Source organism: Hyperolius riggenbachi, chromosome 9 (assembly GCF_040937935.1).
Source record: "Hyperolius riggenbachi isolate aHypRig1 chromosome 9, aHypRig1.pri, whole genome shotgun sequence".
Taxonomy (NCBI): Eukaryota; Metazoa; Chordata; class Amphibia; order Anura; family Hyperoliidae; genus Hyperolius; species Hyperolius riggenbachi.
The window spans coordinates 229453028-229466312 of NC_090654.1; the positions used below are offsets into that span (position 1 = coordinate 229453028).

A 13285-nucleotide genomic window follows, 5' to 3' on the forward strand; every position below is an offset into this window, starting at 1 on the left:
TAACAGGAATCCTGGCCCCAACATGAAGATAAATTATGCTACCATAAACATTGCATATACACACAAAAAAAGATCTAAAAATCTTGCCAAAAATGAGTATAACTAAAAGAAACACAAACTAAAATAAAAAGTAAAGGGTAACACATTAATACCTCCATATCAGATGGCAACTATATTGGCTTTGCCATATGAACTTTGCCTCCCTCCAACACCCATAAAGGCCTGGTGCACACCAAAAACCGCTAGCAGATCCGCAAAATGCTAGCAGATTTTGAAACGCTTTTTCTTCTTTTTCTGCAGCGTTTCAGCTAGCATTTTGCGGTTTTGTGAAGCGTTTTTGGTGTAGTAGATTTCATGTATTGTCACAGTAAAGCTGTTACTGAACAGCTACTGTAACAAAAACCGCCTGGCAAACCGCTCTGAAGTGCAGTTTTTTAGAGCGGTTTGCGTTTTTCCTATACTTAACATTGAGGCAGAAACTCATCCGCAAACCAAAATCTGCAGCAGCCCAGGAGTATGCGTTTCTGCAAAACGCCTCCCGCTCTGGTGTGCACCAGCCCATTGAAATACATTACCCTAGCGGATCCGCACCCGCAAGCGGATCGCAAACCGCAGCAGAACCGCTCTGGTGTGCACTAGGCCAAAGAGATGATATAGCATATTCTATCAAGTCTCCTACCAATTCTGGTTCCTGGTATCCTAATATATAGGTTATTAGTATATGTGATCCGAAAATTGGGAGATTTGCTGTACCCATATACACTAAACAGCCAATATTGTGACCCTCTTGGGACTTCAAAACTGCTCTTATGGGGGACTCTGCCTAATTATATTCGGAGATTGGGAAGTGCGAGTCTGCCCAAATATGTGTTTGTTTTTTGGGGATTTTTTTTCCGGAAAGCAAGGGGGTTGCAGTAGATAACGTTGACTGGGTACTTCTTAAAGTACCTGCTTTAACCACTTGACCACTACAGGTTGTTTTCCACTTATGGACCAGGGCAAATTTCACGTTTCAGCACTTCTCCTATTTATTCGCCAATAACTTTATCACTACTTATTACACCTAAATGATCACTTTCAGTGAATGGGATCAGCCATGCAACGCATACAAACGCGGATGGCGTGCGTTCGTACACTTTGCGTTCCGAATGCTTGGTCGTCTGCGTTTGTAATGTGAACGGGGCCTAAAATAAAACATGCACTTGTAGATAAAACCCACACATTTTATTTGCCTATTTGTCCTATTTATTATGTTTAAATTGTCATTAGCACAATGTATAGTGATAATATTTTATTTGGAAATGGTGTCGTTTTTGGTTTTCTCATACTCTATCAGTAATTACAAGCCCTAATTTGCAAAAAGAACAATATACCTTCATGGCATACATCTACAAGAAGCTAAATCCACTAACGTAACAATTTATGCATTCTCTTTTAAAGAGTAACTGTTAGGCATGAAAAACAAAATCAATTCTCTATTTCTATCTGTTGATCATATAAAAGTGCGGCCCCCGGTTGTTTGCGCGACCTAGTCGACAGTGCCGTGCGCAGCAGACTATGGGGGGGGGGGCCTGGGGTGCGGCTGCATAGCTAGCATAGTTGCCCCAGTGTAGGGAGTTTAGTTGCCTCAGTGTAGCTAGTATAGTGCCCTAGTATAGTGCCCTAGTATAGTGCCCTAGTATAGTGCCCCAGTATAGTGCCCCAGTATAGTGCCCCAGTATAGCCAGTATAGTGCCCCAGTATAGCTAGTATAGTGCCCCAGTATAGCCCCCCAGTATAGCTAGTATAGTGCCCCAGTATAGCTAGTATAGTGCCCCAGAATAGTGCCCCAGTATAGCCAGTATAGTGCCCCAGTATAGCTAGTATAGTGCCCCAGTATAGCCAGTATAGTGCCCCAGTATAGCCAGTATAGTGCCCCAGTATAGCCAGTATAGTGCCCCAGTATAGCGAGTATAGTGCCCCAGTTTAGCCAGTATAGTGCCCCAGTATAGCTAGTATAGGGCCCCAGTATAGCTAGTATAGTGCCCCAGTATAGCCCCCAGTATAGCTAGTATAGTGCCCCAGTATAGCCAGAATAGTGCCCCAGTATAGCCAGAATAGTGCCCCAGTATAGCCAGAATAGTGCCCCAGTATAGCTAGTATAGTGCCCCAGTATAGCCAGTATAGTGCCCCAGTATAGCCAGTATAGTGCCCCAGTATAGCCAGTATAGTGCCCCAGTATAGCCCCCCAGTATAGCTAGTCTAGTGCCCCAGTATAGCCAGAATAGTGCCCCAGTATAGCTAGTATAGTGCCCCAGTATAGCTAGTATAGTGCCCCAGTATAGTGCCCCAGTATAGCGCGTCAGTATAGTGCCCCAGGATAGCCAGAATAGTGCCCCAGTATAGCCAGTATAGTGCCCCAGTATAGCTAGTATAGTGCCCCAGTATAGCGCCCCAGTATAGTCAGTATAGTGCCCCAGGATAGCCAGTATAGTGCCCCCCGCCCGACCCCGCCGCTGTTATTACCTTAACAGCTGCCGCTCCTCCTCTCTCCGGCGCGTGTATATTCAAGCAGCATATCTCCGGCTGCTCTGTGTGATGCGGAAGGAAGCAGGGCAGTGGCTTCCTGTAACGGCGATATGTATCGCCGCTACTATGGAAACCGAGCCCTGCCTCCTGCGCATCACACAGAGCAGCCGGAGATACGCTGCTAGAATAAACAGATGCGCTGGAGAGGGGAGAGCGGCCGCTGCTAAGGTAATAGCAGCGGCGGCCGCCGGGACGTTCGGGAGGGGGGATAAGAGGACGGCACACCAGGCAACGTTCCGCGGCACACTAGTGTTGAAAAACACTAGTTGAAAAACGCTGGTATAGCTAGTATAGTGCTCAGTATAGCTAGTATAGTGCTCAGTATAGCTAGTATAGTGCTCAGTATAGCTAGTATAGTGCTCAGTATAGCTAGTATAGTGCTCAGTATAGCTAGTAAAGTGCCCCAGTTTAGCTAGTATACAGGATCTTCTCAAAAAATTAGCATATTGTGATAAAGTTCATTATTTTCTGTAATGTACTGATAAACATTAGACTTTCATATATTTTAGATTCAAATACACACAACTGAAGTAGTTCAAGCCTTTTATTGTTTTCGTATTGATGATTTTGGCATACAGCTCATGAAAACCCAAATTTCCTATCTCAAAAAATTAGCATATTTCATCCGACCAATAAAAGAAAAGTGTTTTTAAAACAAAAAAAGTCAACCTTCAAATAATTATGTTCAGTTATGCACTCAATACTTGGTCGGGAATCCTTTTGCAGAAATGACTGCTTCAATGCGGTGTGGCATGGAGGCAATCAGCCTGTGGCACTGCTCAGGTGTTATGGAGGCCCAGGATGCTTCGATAGCGGCCTTAAGCTCATCCAGAATGTTGGGTCTTGCGTCTCTCAACTTTCTCTTTACAATATCCCACAGATTCTTTGGTCAGGAGAGTTGGCAGGCCAATTGAGCACAGTAATACCATGGTCAGTAAACCATTTACCAGTGGTTTTGGCACTGTGAGCAGGTGCCAGGTCGTGCTGAAAAATTAAATCTTCATCTCCATAAAGCTTTTCAGCAGATGGAAGCATGAAGTGCTCCAAAATCTCCTGATAGCTAGCTGCAATGACCCTGCCCTTGATAAAACACAGTGGACCAACACCAGCAGCTGACATGGCACTCCAGACCATCACTGACTGTGGGTACTTGACACTGGACTTCAGGCATTTTGACATTTCCCTCTCCCCAGTCTTCCTCCAGACTCTGGCACCTTGATTTCCGAATGACATGTAAAAGTTGCTTTCATCCGAAAAAAAGTACTTTGGACCACTGAGCAACAGTCCAGTGCTGCTTCTCTGTAGCCCAGGTCAGGCGCTTCTGCCGCTGTTTCTGGTTCAAAAGTGGGTTCATGCTTCCATCTGCTGAAAAGCTTTATGGAGATGAAGATTTCATTTTTCAGCACGACCTGGCACCTGCTCACAGTGCCAAAACCACTGGTAAATGGTTTACTGACCATGGTATTACTGTGCTCAATTGGCCTGCCAACTCTCCTGACCTGAACCCCATAGAGAATCTGTGGGATATTGTGAAGATAAAGTTGAGACGCAAGACCCAACACTCTGGATGAGCTTAAGGCCACTATCGAAGCATCCTGGGCCTCCATAACACCTGAGCAGTGCCACAGGCTGATTGCCTCCATGCCACGCCGCATTGAAGCAGTCATTTCTGCAAAAGGATTCCCGACCAAGTATTGAGTGCATAACTGACCATAATTATTTGAAAGTTGACTTTTTTTTTGTTTTAAAAACACTTTTTTTTTATTGGTCGGATGAAATATGCTAATTTTTTGAGATAGGAATTTAGGGTTTTCATGAGCTGTATGCCAAAATAATCAATATTAAAACAATAAAAGGCTTGAACTACTTCAGTTGTGTGTATTTGAATCTAAAATATATGAAAGTCTAATGTTTATCAGTACATTACAGAAAATAATGAACTTTATCACAATATGCAAATTTTTTGAGAAGATCCTGTAGTGCTCAGTATAGCTAGCATAGTGCCCCAGTATAGCTAGCATAGTGCCAGTATGGGTAGGTGGGTGGGTAGGTAGTTAGTGCCCCTCCCCGCTACCCCCGCGGCCGCCGCTGCTATTACCTTAGGCGGCGCCGCTTCCTCTATCCCCGTCCTGCTCCAGTAACTAATTCACAGCAGCGCGCCCCTCGCTGCTGTGATGACGGAGGAAACCATAGAGAGCGGCTTCCTGTAGCGGCGATGCCGTTACTATGGGAACCGCTCTCTATGGTTTCCTCTGTCATCACAGCAGCGAGGGGCGCGCTGCTGTGAATTAGTTATCGGAGCAGGACGGGGATAGAGGAAGCGGCGCCGCCTAAGGTAATAGCAGCGGGGGGAGCGGAGAGGGGCACCACCTACCCATGACTCACAAGCAAGCCGACCCCCCCCCCAACTTTTGGGGGGTGAAAAATTCGGCTTGCTTGCGAGTATATACGGTAATTTTCACTACAGTTCCTCTCTAAGTCTGAAATGGCTGTCTACGCAAATTGGCTTGGAATGGCTGAGTGAAATGAATAAGCTAGAGGCATACTGTACAAACGAGCCACCTTTACGCCCCCGGATGTATTATCAGTTCGCCAGGAAAAAAAATGCTAAAAATGTAACTACTTAATGCTGGGAATACCCCATAAGTTTTTTCAGCACATGGATAGTTCGATAAATAATTTCCAACATGTCCGATCTTATTTTCGATCATTTCTCTGATTGATTTCTCATAAAAGTGAATGGAAGTTGATAAAAGATAAGACAATCGATCGAAAATAAGATCGGACAGTAAATCGACTGAAAAATATCATGTATTCCCAGCATTACAGTTGCATAATCCATAAAATTCTGTGTACACTTTTTTTTTTTATATATAATATGCTTTAAAGGATTGCTGAAAATAGCATTTCTGGTTCTAAATTTGTCAGTAAATCTTACCAGGTGGTTTGTTGAAATTCTCTGTATATTTTTGTTGTCCCATTTTCCAGAGCTTCTGTTCACTAAAAGAAGATCCAGCAAAAATGAATTGATGAAGAAATCATAATATATATATATATATATATATATATATATATATATATATATATATATATATATATATATATATATATATATATATATATATATATATATATATATATATATATATAATGTATGTACGAGATACATACATACATACATACATACATACACACACAGAGGGGCTGCAGCACGCAACAGGAAAACAGTGACAGGGGCTCTTGGTTGCACTTTAACGCGCTTAAGCTCAACAACTGCGCCAAAGTGTCCCCGATCTGGTGAGTCCTACTCTACCATGCAAAATGCCACTTTTTATAAGCAGTCTAATGGGAACTAAACCAAAAACCCAAGAGTCAACTAAATGGGGAAAAACATTTCCAAGAGCTCCTGTCACTGTTTTCCTGTTGTGTGCTGCAGCCCCTCTGTAATTATATATTTCTTATGGAGGTTGGGGACCTCCTGTGCTGCGTGCATGCTTTGCATAGAATTACATAAAATTCGGTTTGTGCTGCTTACCCCTTGGTATTTATTTATAATTTTCCCCTGTGAGCTTGCATAACCATGCCCACCTCTAGCACTGTTAAGCATATAAATGAGTGCATTGCACATGTTCAGAGCGTTCATTTGGTAGCTAGTGAAAAGTAAGTTGTTTTTAATCACCTTTTTTCCCATTTAGTTGACTCTTGGTTTTTTGGTTTAGTTCCCACTAGACTGCTTATAAAAACTGGCATTTTGCATGGTAGAGTAGGACTCGCCAGATCGGGGACACTTTGGCGCAGAAGGTGAGCTTAAGCGCGTTAAAGCATAACCAAGAGCCCCTGTCACTGTTTTCCTGTTGTGCGCTGCAGCCCCTCTGTAATTATATATTTCTTATGGAGTTTGGGGACCTCCAGTGCTGCGTAAAATACGGTTTGTGCTGCTTACCCCTTGGTGTATGATATATATATATATATATATATATATATATATATATATATATATATATATATATATATATATATATATATATATATATATATATATATATATATATATATATTAATTATAATCTATCTCCTGTACTATACAGTGCTGCCCGTAATTATTCATACCCCTGGAAAATGTTGACTTGGTTATTTTTAAACATCTCACTACCGAATCGCTTGTACAGGTAAATGAATGAATATCACACGTTGCCCAATTTGGCTTGACCTCCAGGTACATAAATAAAGTTACTTAAAACTTTTCCCTATTTCACAGTCATGAGTGCACTTTAACTGCAAAAGGGATTTGCTTTGGATTCTTCGCAGTACAGAGGCACCAATCAGATATTTATATACAAAAGGACAAACTTTATTGCACACACTGGCAGCTTATCAGCTGAATGAATGATCCCGTAGGGGTCTTTGCTGATCCCCCCCCAGATAAGTCTATCTTGGGGTGTAGCTATCCCACATGATCATCAATGTCAGTGTGTGCTCCTGAAATCCTATGTATCTCTGTTGGTATATAAATGCCACTGTGCTGAAATGATCCCCACAGGGGATAAGTATGCCTTCACAGAAGGTAGCTGGGTGAGGAATATATTCACCATAGGGGTGTGTGAACCGTGCAATAGTAACTACCCAGAAGTGTAACTCAACAATTGTTTCACCTCCCAAAAAGAGGCGTCGTCAGGAGTGTATAAAACACAGCATAGTTATTATTTACATAATGTACAATCAAAACCTCCACCCCACCAACAAAGATTCCCCCAGCAACCCGCTCAAGTCAGAGCTTATTTTTAAACATCCAGCAAGTAATTTTGTGCCAGGAAATGACACAGGCGTTTCCCAAAAGATAAGACCATGTACAAGGCATTATTGTGGAAAAAAAATAATTCTCAGCTTTGATTTACATTTGAGCAAAAAAGTGTCCAGTCAAAAATTATTCATACCCATGTCAGTCTGTGGGAAAATCCAAAGTTCTATACCATTCCAAATAGTACAAGCTGTTCTACAGCATTCTAATTCCCCTGGTTAATTGGGAACAGCTGTTTTAATCAACTCAACAGGTGAAAAACAGCATAAAAATACAAGACATTCCGAACTGTGGAAAATCTGAGGACGTGGTCGGAAGCCTAAAGTGACACTTGTGCTGGCCAGGAGGATAATGAGAGCGGTGAAAAATAATCCAAGGATCCACCACCAAGGCAATCCTGGTGAATCTGGGCTCTAATGTATGGGAGAGCAGGCAGGCACTCGGAGTGATAAAGTCACAAACAGAAATAGTACTCAGTACACTATGTGCTCAAGACTGCCAAAGGAGAGTTCTGTAGCAGTCAAAGAACATGAGAAAAAAAAACGCTTCGCTGCCTTTCCAGCACTGTTGCACACTTTACCTTTGATAAAGCCTGGCGCAAGCCATGCGAAACGGTCGTTAGGCCGTGCACCTAGTGGCACCCACTACCGCTGCCTCCCACCTGTACCCAGCCGAGTTTGAAGACACCATGATGGTATGTGTTTTTCTTCCTGCATGATCAATCAATGTATATCATGCCTGCTGATGCACTTTAATTCACTTTATGTGACATCTTTTTGTACAATAAACACTATAGTGCCAGACTTTTTTTCTCATGTTCTTTGAATCTGGGCTCTGCTGGTGGCAATGTCTCAAGCAGACAATCCAACGGGCACTGCACACTCCTGGGTTCCATGGATGCAGACCAAGGAGGATGCCACTTCTCCAGATAAGGCACACAAAAGCTTGTCTTAGCAAATGCTCATCTGGACAAAGAAGACTTCTGGTCTTCTGTGTTATGGTTCGATGAAACACAAATCTAATTTAGTCACAATGACGTTTCCTTCATTTGGCGTAAAAAGAAGCCTTCAACCCAAAGAACACTATCCCCACTGTCAAACATGTGGTGGGAACCTAATCGCAGTAAACGGCACCTTGAAAAAAGAGCAATACATGAGGATTCTCAACATCAGGCAGTCTGAAGAGAAACTTGGCCTTGTGTACCACTGGACATTTCAGCATCACAATGACCCAAAACACACAGCAAAAGTGGTGAAAAAATGGTTAGCAGACAACAACATTAACGTTTTGAAGTGGCCCAGCCAGAGTCCTGACTTGAATCCAATTGAGAATCTGTGGAGTGAGCTAAGGTTCAGCGTGATGGCAAGCAGACCCTCCAACCTGAAAGATTTGGAGCTCATTGCTAAAGTTAAATGGGCAGAAATACCTGTGGAGACATGCAAAAAGCTGGTCTGCAATTATAGGAAGAATTTGCTGTATAAAGACTTTTATATTGATTGAGAAGGGTATGAATAATTTTGGACTTGGACACTTTTTGCTCAGATGTAAATAGAAGCTGAGAAATGTTTTTTTTCCCACAATAATGCCTCTTGTACATTGTCTTATTATATTTTAGAAGACACCTATGTCATTTCCCGTCAAAAAATTACTTCCTGGTTGAATAAAAGTATTGTGGTAAAGTGGTGTTGATCCAGGGATTTTATCTGATTGACATCTGGAGTCGGGAAGGATTATTTTCCCTTTTTGGGTTAATTGGACCATGCCTTGTAAGAGTTTTTCGCCCTTCTCTGGATCAACAGGGATATGCAAGCTGGTGTTGTATTTTTTCTGGTTGAACTCTATGGACGTATGTTTTTTTTTTTTTTTTTTTTTTTTTTTTTTTTTTTCAACCCAAATAACTATGTAACTAGAAGTCAAAATTTGCTAGGGGTATGAATAATTATGGGCAGCACTGTATATATCAGTGCTAAATTTAAAACTTTCTTTTCTTCCTCTCTGCATATACTAATGCATCGCTAGTAAACTTTTTTAACATTACCTTTTTTAATTCTGTTTGCGGGTTGTCCTGAAATGGGCGATTTGTTCTGTTTTTTTTCCCCTGCAAATCGACATTTTTAGGTTTTAACTTGCTTAAAGTGAACCAGAGACGAAGCACCCTCATATATTTTACCAGATATATCAGTGGGAACATTAGAGAAAACGCCCACCCTGCTCTCTGTTATCATTCTTCACTGCTCAGCCTGCTTCTAATCAGCCCTGATAAAATCCCCGACTGAACATTGTCTGGCTTTGCTCAGTAATCATTATAGCTAAGTCATTATAGCAGAGCCACAAGGGGGCAGGCTTTCTCTTGAAAAGACCTCAGAAAAGACAGACTCAGCTATAATGATTCCTGTGCAAAGCCAGACTGAATGCTCAGTCAGGGATTTTATCAAGGCTGATTAGAAGCAGGCTGAGCAGTGAAGAATAACAGAGCAGGGTAAGTATTTTCTCTAATGTTCCCACTGATAGATATGATAAAATACATGAGGGTGCTTCGTCTCTGGTTCACTTTTAAATTGTACTGTACTTGTGCACTATGGCAAGATTTTAAAATTGTTCTTCAAAACTTTTTTTTGAGAAGTGATTTTTACTTGGTAGTTGTTGTTTTTTTTGTTTGTTTGTTTTTTAGCTAAACCTTTTTTTTTAAGTTGGGTGTATAATGTATCTATATGTGAGTAGATTAAAATGTGTATGGGGGCGAAAGGTTCATCATGTTCAATCATTACTAATGACATACGTTGCACTACATGTGTAACAGTCAGCATAATGCTCAGATCTTACTGGATTATTCCACTGTGCGTAGAGGATGGAGATTATCCTAGGAAAGAAGCTTAGTGATGATGTAAAGCGAGAGAACACAGACTCTATAAATTATGGTTTTAGAAGGCAGCAATTTGATTGCCAGACACACAGAGCATCACTTGTTTCTGTTCAAAAATTGTCCATCGTTCTTGATCAGTAAAATAATCACAGCATCATGTCTAAAGAGAAGCTAGACTCCCTGGTGAAGACCATGGAGGCTATGTTGTCTGAAGTAGAGCAACTGAAGGGTCACTGTACCAAGCAAACAGAGGAGGTCACCCAACTGGTGCAAGACCTCCGGAAAGAGAACAAGGACTTGGCTCAAAAGTACACCCGGATTACTCAAGACATGCAGGAGGCCAAAGAAGCCATTGGCCAACTTCAGGATACCAAGTTTGCCTTTGAAGCCAAGGAAAGGCAAGCTCAGAAGCTGAGCAGACAGCTGTGAGACCCTATTGACCCTATGTGAGACCCTATGAAAAGACACGTGTGAAATGGATTCACATTTTGGAGACTGGGTCTGTGACGCTGTTATGAGGCTGGATTTTTCATACCACAAGAAAAGGGCCTCTTGAAGTGTCGAGAGAGTGAACATGGATTGCAACGTGAAGCTGTCAAGCTAATTCACACTTTTTCATGTGTTGGTCCATTAGTCAACTGCTGGACCTCAACATTTCACACTATTTGTGTAATTTATTTTCTGTATGGATGGACATGATGTGAGTGTTCCTCCCCTAAAATTTCTTTACCATTTACATTCTTGTCAAACTGCTAAAAATATGCAAAACTGGAATTTCTCTTTTGTTGTTCTGCATGTCAAGGTCCTGTTTGATGGACATACCTGCCTTCCATTGGGCATGCACAGGCTCCTCTACCGTTCCTCTGCAGCTCAGACTGTTGAAGACATTTATTAGAAAAGTCACACCAGAAGGAGGGACACTGTAGTTTTCGTTTCAAGTAGCAATTAGTCCACTCCTTTTTGGGTGTTTGTGGACTTGGCAAATCACGTTTTTATTTAAATCCAACTAGTTTGATAGCATTTAATTATTCTGTACATTTGACCATTTACATTTCCTGTAAGTGTATTTTTTTTTTCATGATTTTTTTTTTGTCTGCCATTGATTCATTTGCTTTTTATGCACATGTTACATGAATGATAATTAAAATTGGGAGCAGACCACCTCCTTTGTTATTTCTGTTGTAATGTAGGTGAAATATTGGGCCTCTTTTGTGCTCATTCCCATTATATAAATTTTGTCAATCATGTGCAATTGTCTGTACTGTAAGACTTTGCTAAAACGTAACCGTAATAATCCAGTACTTTTCCGTTAGCCGGGCGCATCCGATAGGTGGCGCTAATTACATTAATAGTCACGTAACAATAGTGTTTCTTGGAACAAATGTAATTTAATAGGCACGTAACAGAAGTACATTAAATTAAGCCGGCGGCAATGTAACAGATGAAGCCGCCAGCTTCGGCTCTCGCTCTCCTCCCCCTTGTCTCCTATAGAACACTGGTAGCCGGGTCGTTCGTCGCGGCACGGTAATCCTGCCTTTCGTTCTTGCAGAGCGGGTGCTGGCAGAAGCAATGTCTGCAGCCTCCCCGCTCTGCTTGTTTCTTGCGACTGCTATTGTACTGCTATTGCAAAGAACGACTCTCGGGGGCACGCGTGTCCCCCGGCTGCCAGTGTTCTATAGTAGAGAGAGATTTGTTACGTGCCTATTACATTACATTATTTATTCCAAGTTACACTTTCGCTATGTGACTGTTAATGTAATTAGCGCCACCTATCGGATGTGCCAGGCTAACGGAAAAGTACCAATAATCCTGTACTCCATACAGCCTTATTTGAGTTGAGCATTTAAAATTGAACAGAAAACCATTTTCAATTTGTCCCTTTTTTACATGATTTGTTCTTATCTTCAACCTGCAAAATAGATTTTAGGTTACTTGGGGGTCATTACAAAAGTCCTGTTTCTGTGTTCTAGAATTATTCATACAGAAACCATTCTGTTCATTATACTTTTTTTTTTTTTTTTTATTAGCATGGCTTGGAAAAGAAATTCTGTGAAAAAAATTTTCTTAAAGCCTTTTTGACTAGCTTGGTATGTTGCACAAGCACAAAGTTAGCATAGTGTATGTATACAGTCATTCAATGCCAGTCCCATTTCTAGTCATTGTTTATTCAAAACAATGATTTGTTTCTGAGCTTCAAACAAATTTAGTATGTTGCAAAAGACAACCCAATTACTTAAAGAAATTGCCACTAGTCACTCATTCAACCAGTGATTCCAGTTTTGATGGTAGTGGGGTAAATTGAACAAGACATACCAGTTGCCTACATTATCAAACCGAATTGTCATTTAGGTATGAGAACATCACTGGAGCTTTCCACTAATGTGAAATTGACCAAAAAGTCACAACAAGCCATACACACAATTTTAAAATGAATTCTAGGAGACCAGCTGAAGTTTGACAAGTAGAAGTCGGTAGAATCAAAGAACCGGCACCACCCAGAGTTGTGTTACGCTCTTTATTTAAATAAGATGCAGAAATCAGGAAAGCTTACTAAACCACTTCAGACCATGACTTCAGTAAACCACTGTGAGGCATCATCTCCTAGCAGAGAAATCTTTTAAAAGTGGTAAATCTGTTCGAGTGGCTTGCATAGACGTTCCACTAGAGAACTCAACACGTCCAGAAAGCCACAGAAGGACCCAAACAAACATCTCTTTTACTGCAGGCTCCTCTCAGTTCATTTCATGTAACTGTTAATGATTCTACCATTAAAGACATAGTTCAAAATGGTATCTCTGTTTGAATTGTAAGGCAAAAACCACAGTTAAACAATAGGAACATGAAAGCTTGTTTGTCAAAAACATATCAATTACCACGCTGAGGACTGATGAGTCAAAAGTGGACATGGTCTTATTACATATGGCATAATGCTAACCTTGCTTACCACAATGAAGCCATCATGCCTACAAGCATGGAGGTGGTGTACTCATGGGGAATGCAGTGTGGCTTCAGGGCATGGGCAAATGCTACATTTGAGGGAAGCATCAATTCAGCTC

The 13285-nt window shown here is 41.4% G+C and overlaps 1 protein-coding gene across 6 annotated transcripts in view; it reads left to right on the forward strand.

Annotated features, from left to right (window-relative positions):
* Positions 1–13285, forward strand: part of PAPLN (papilin, proteoglycan like sulfated glycoprotein) — a 235240-nt gene that overhangs the window by 13027 nt on the left and 208928 nt on the right. The gene's annotated exons all lie outside the window — the stretch shown is intronic.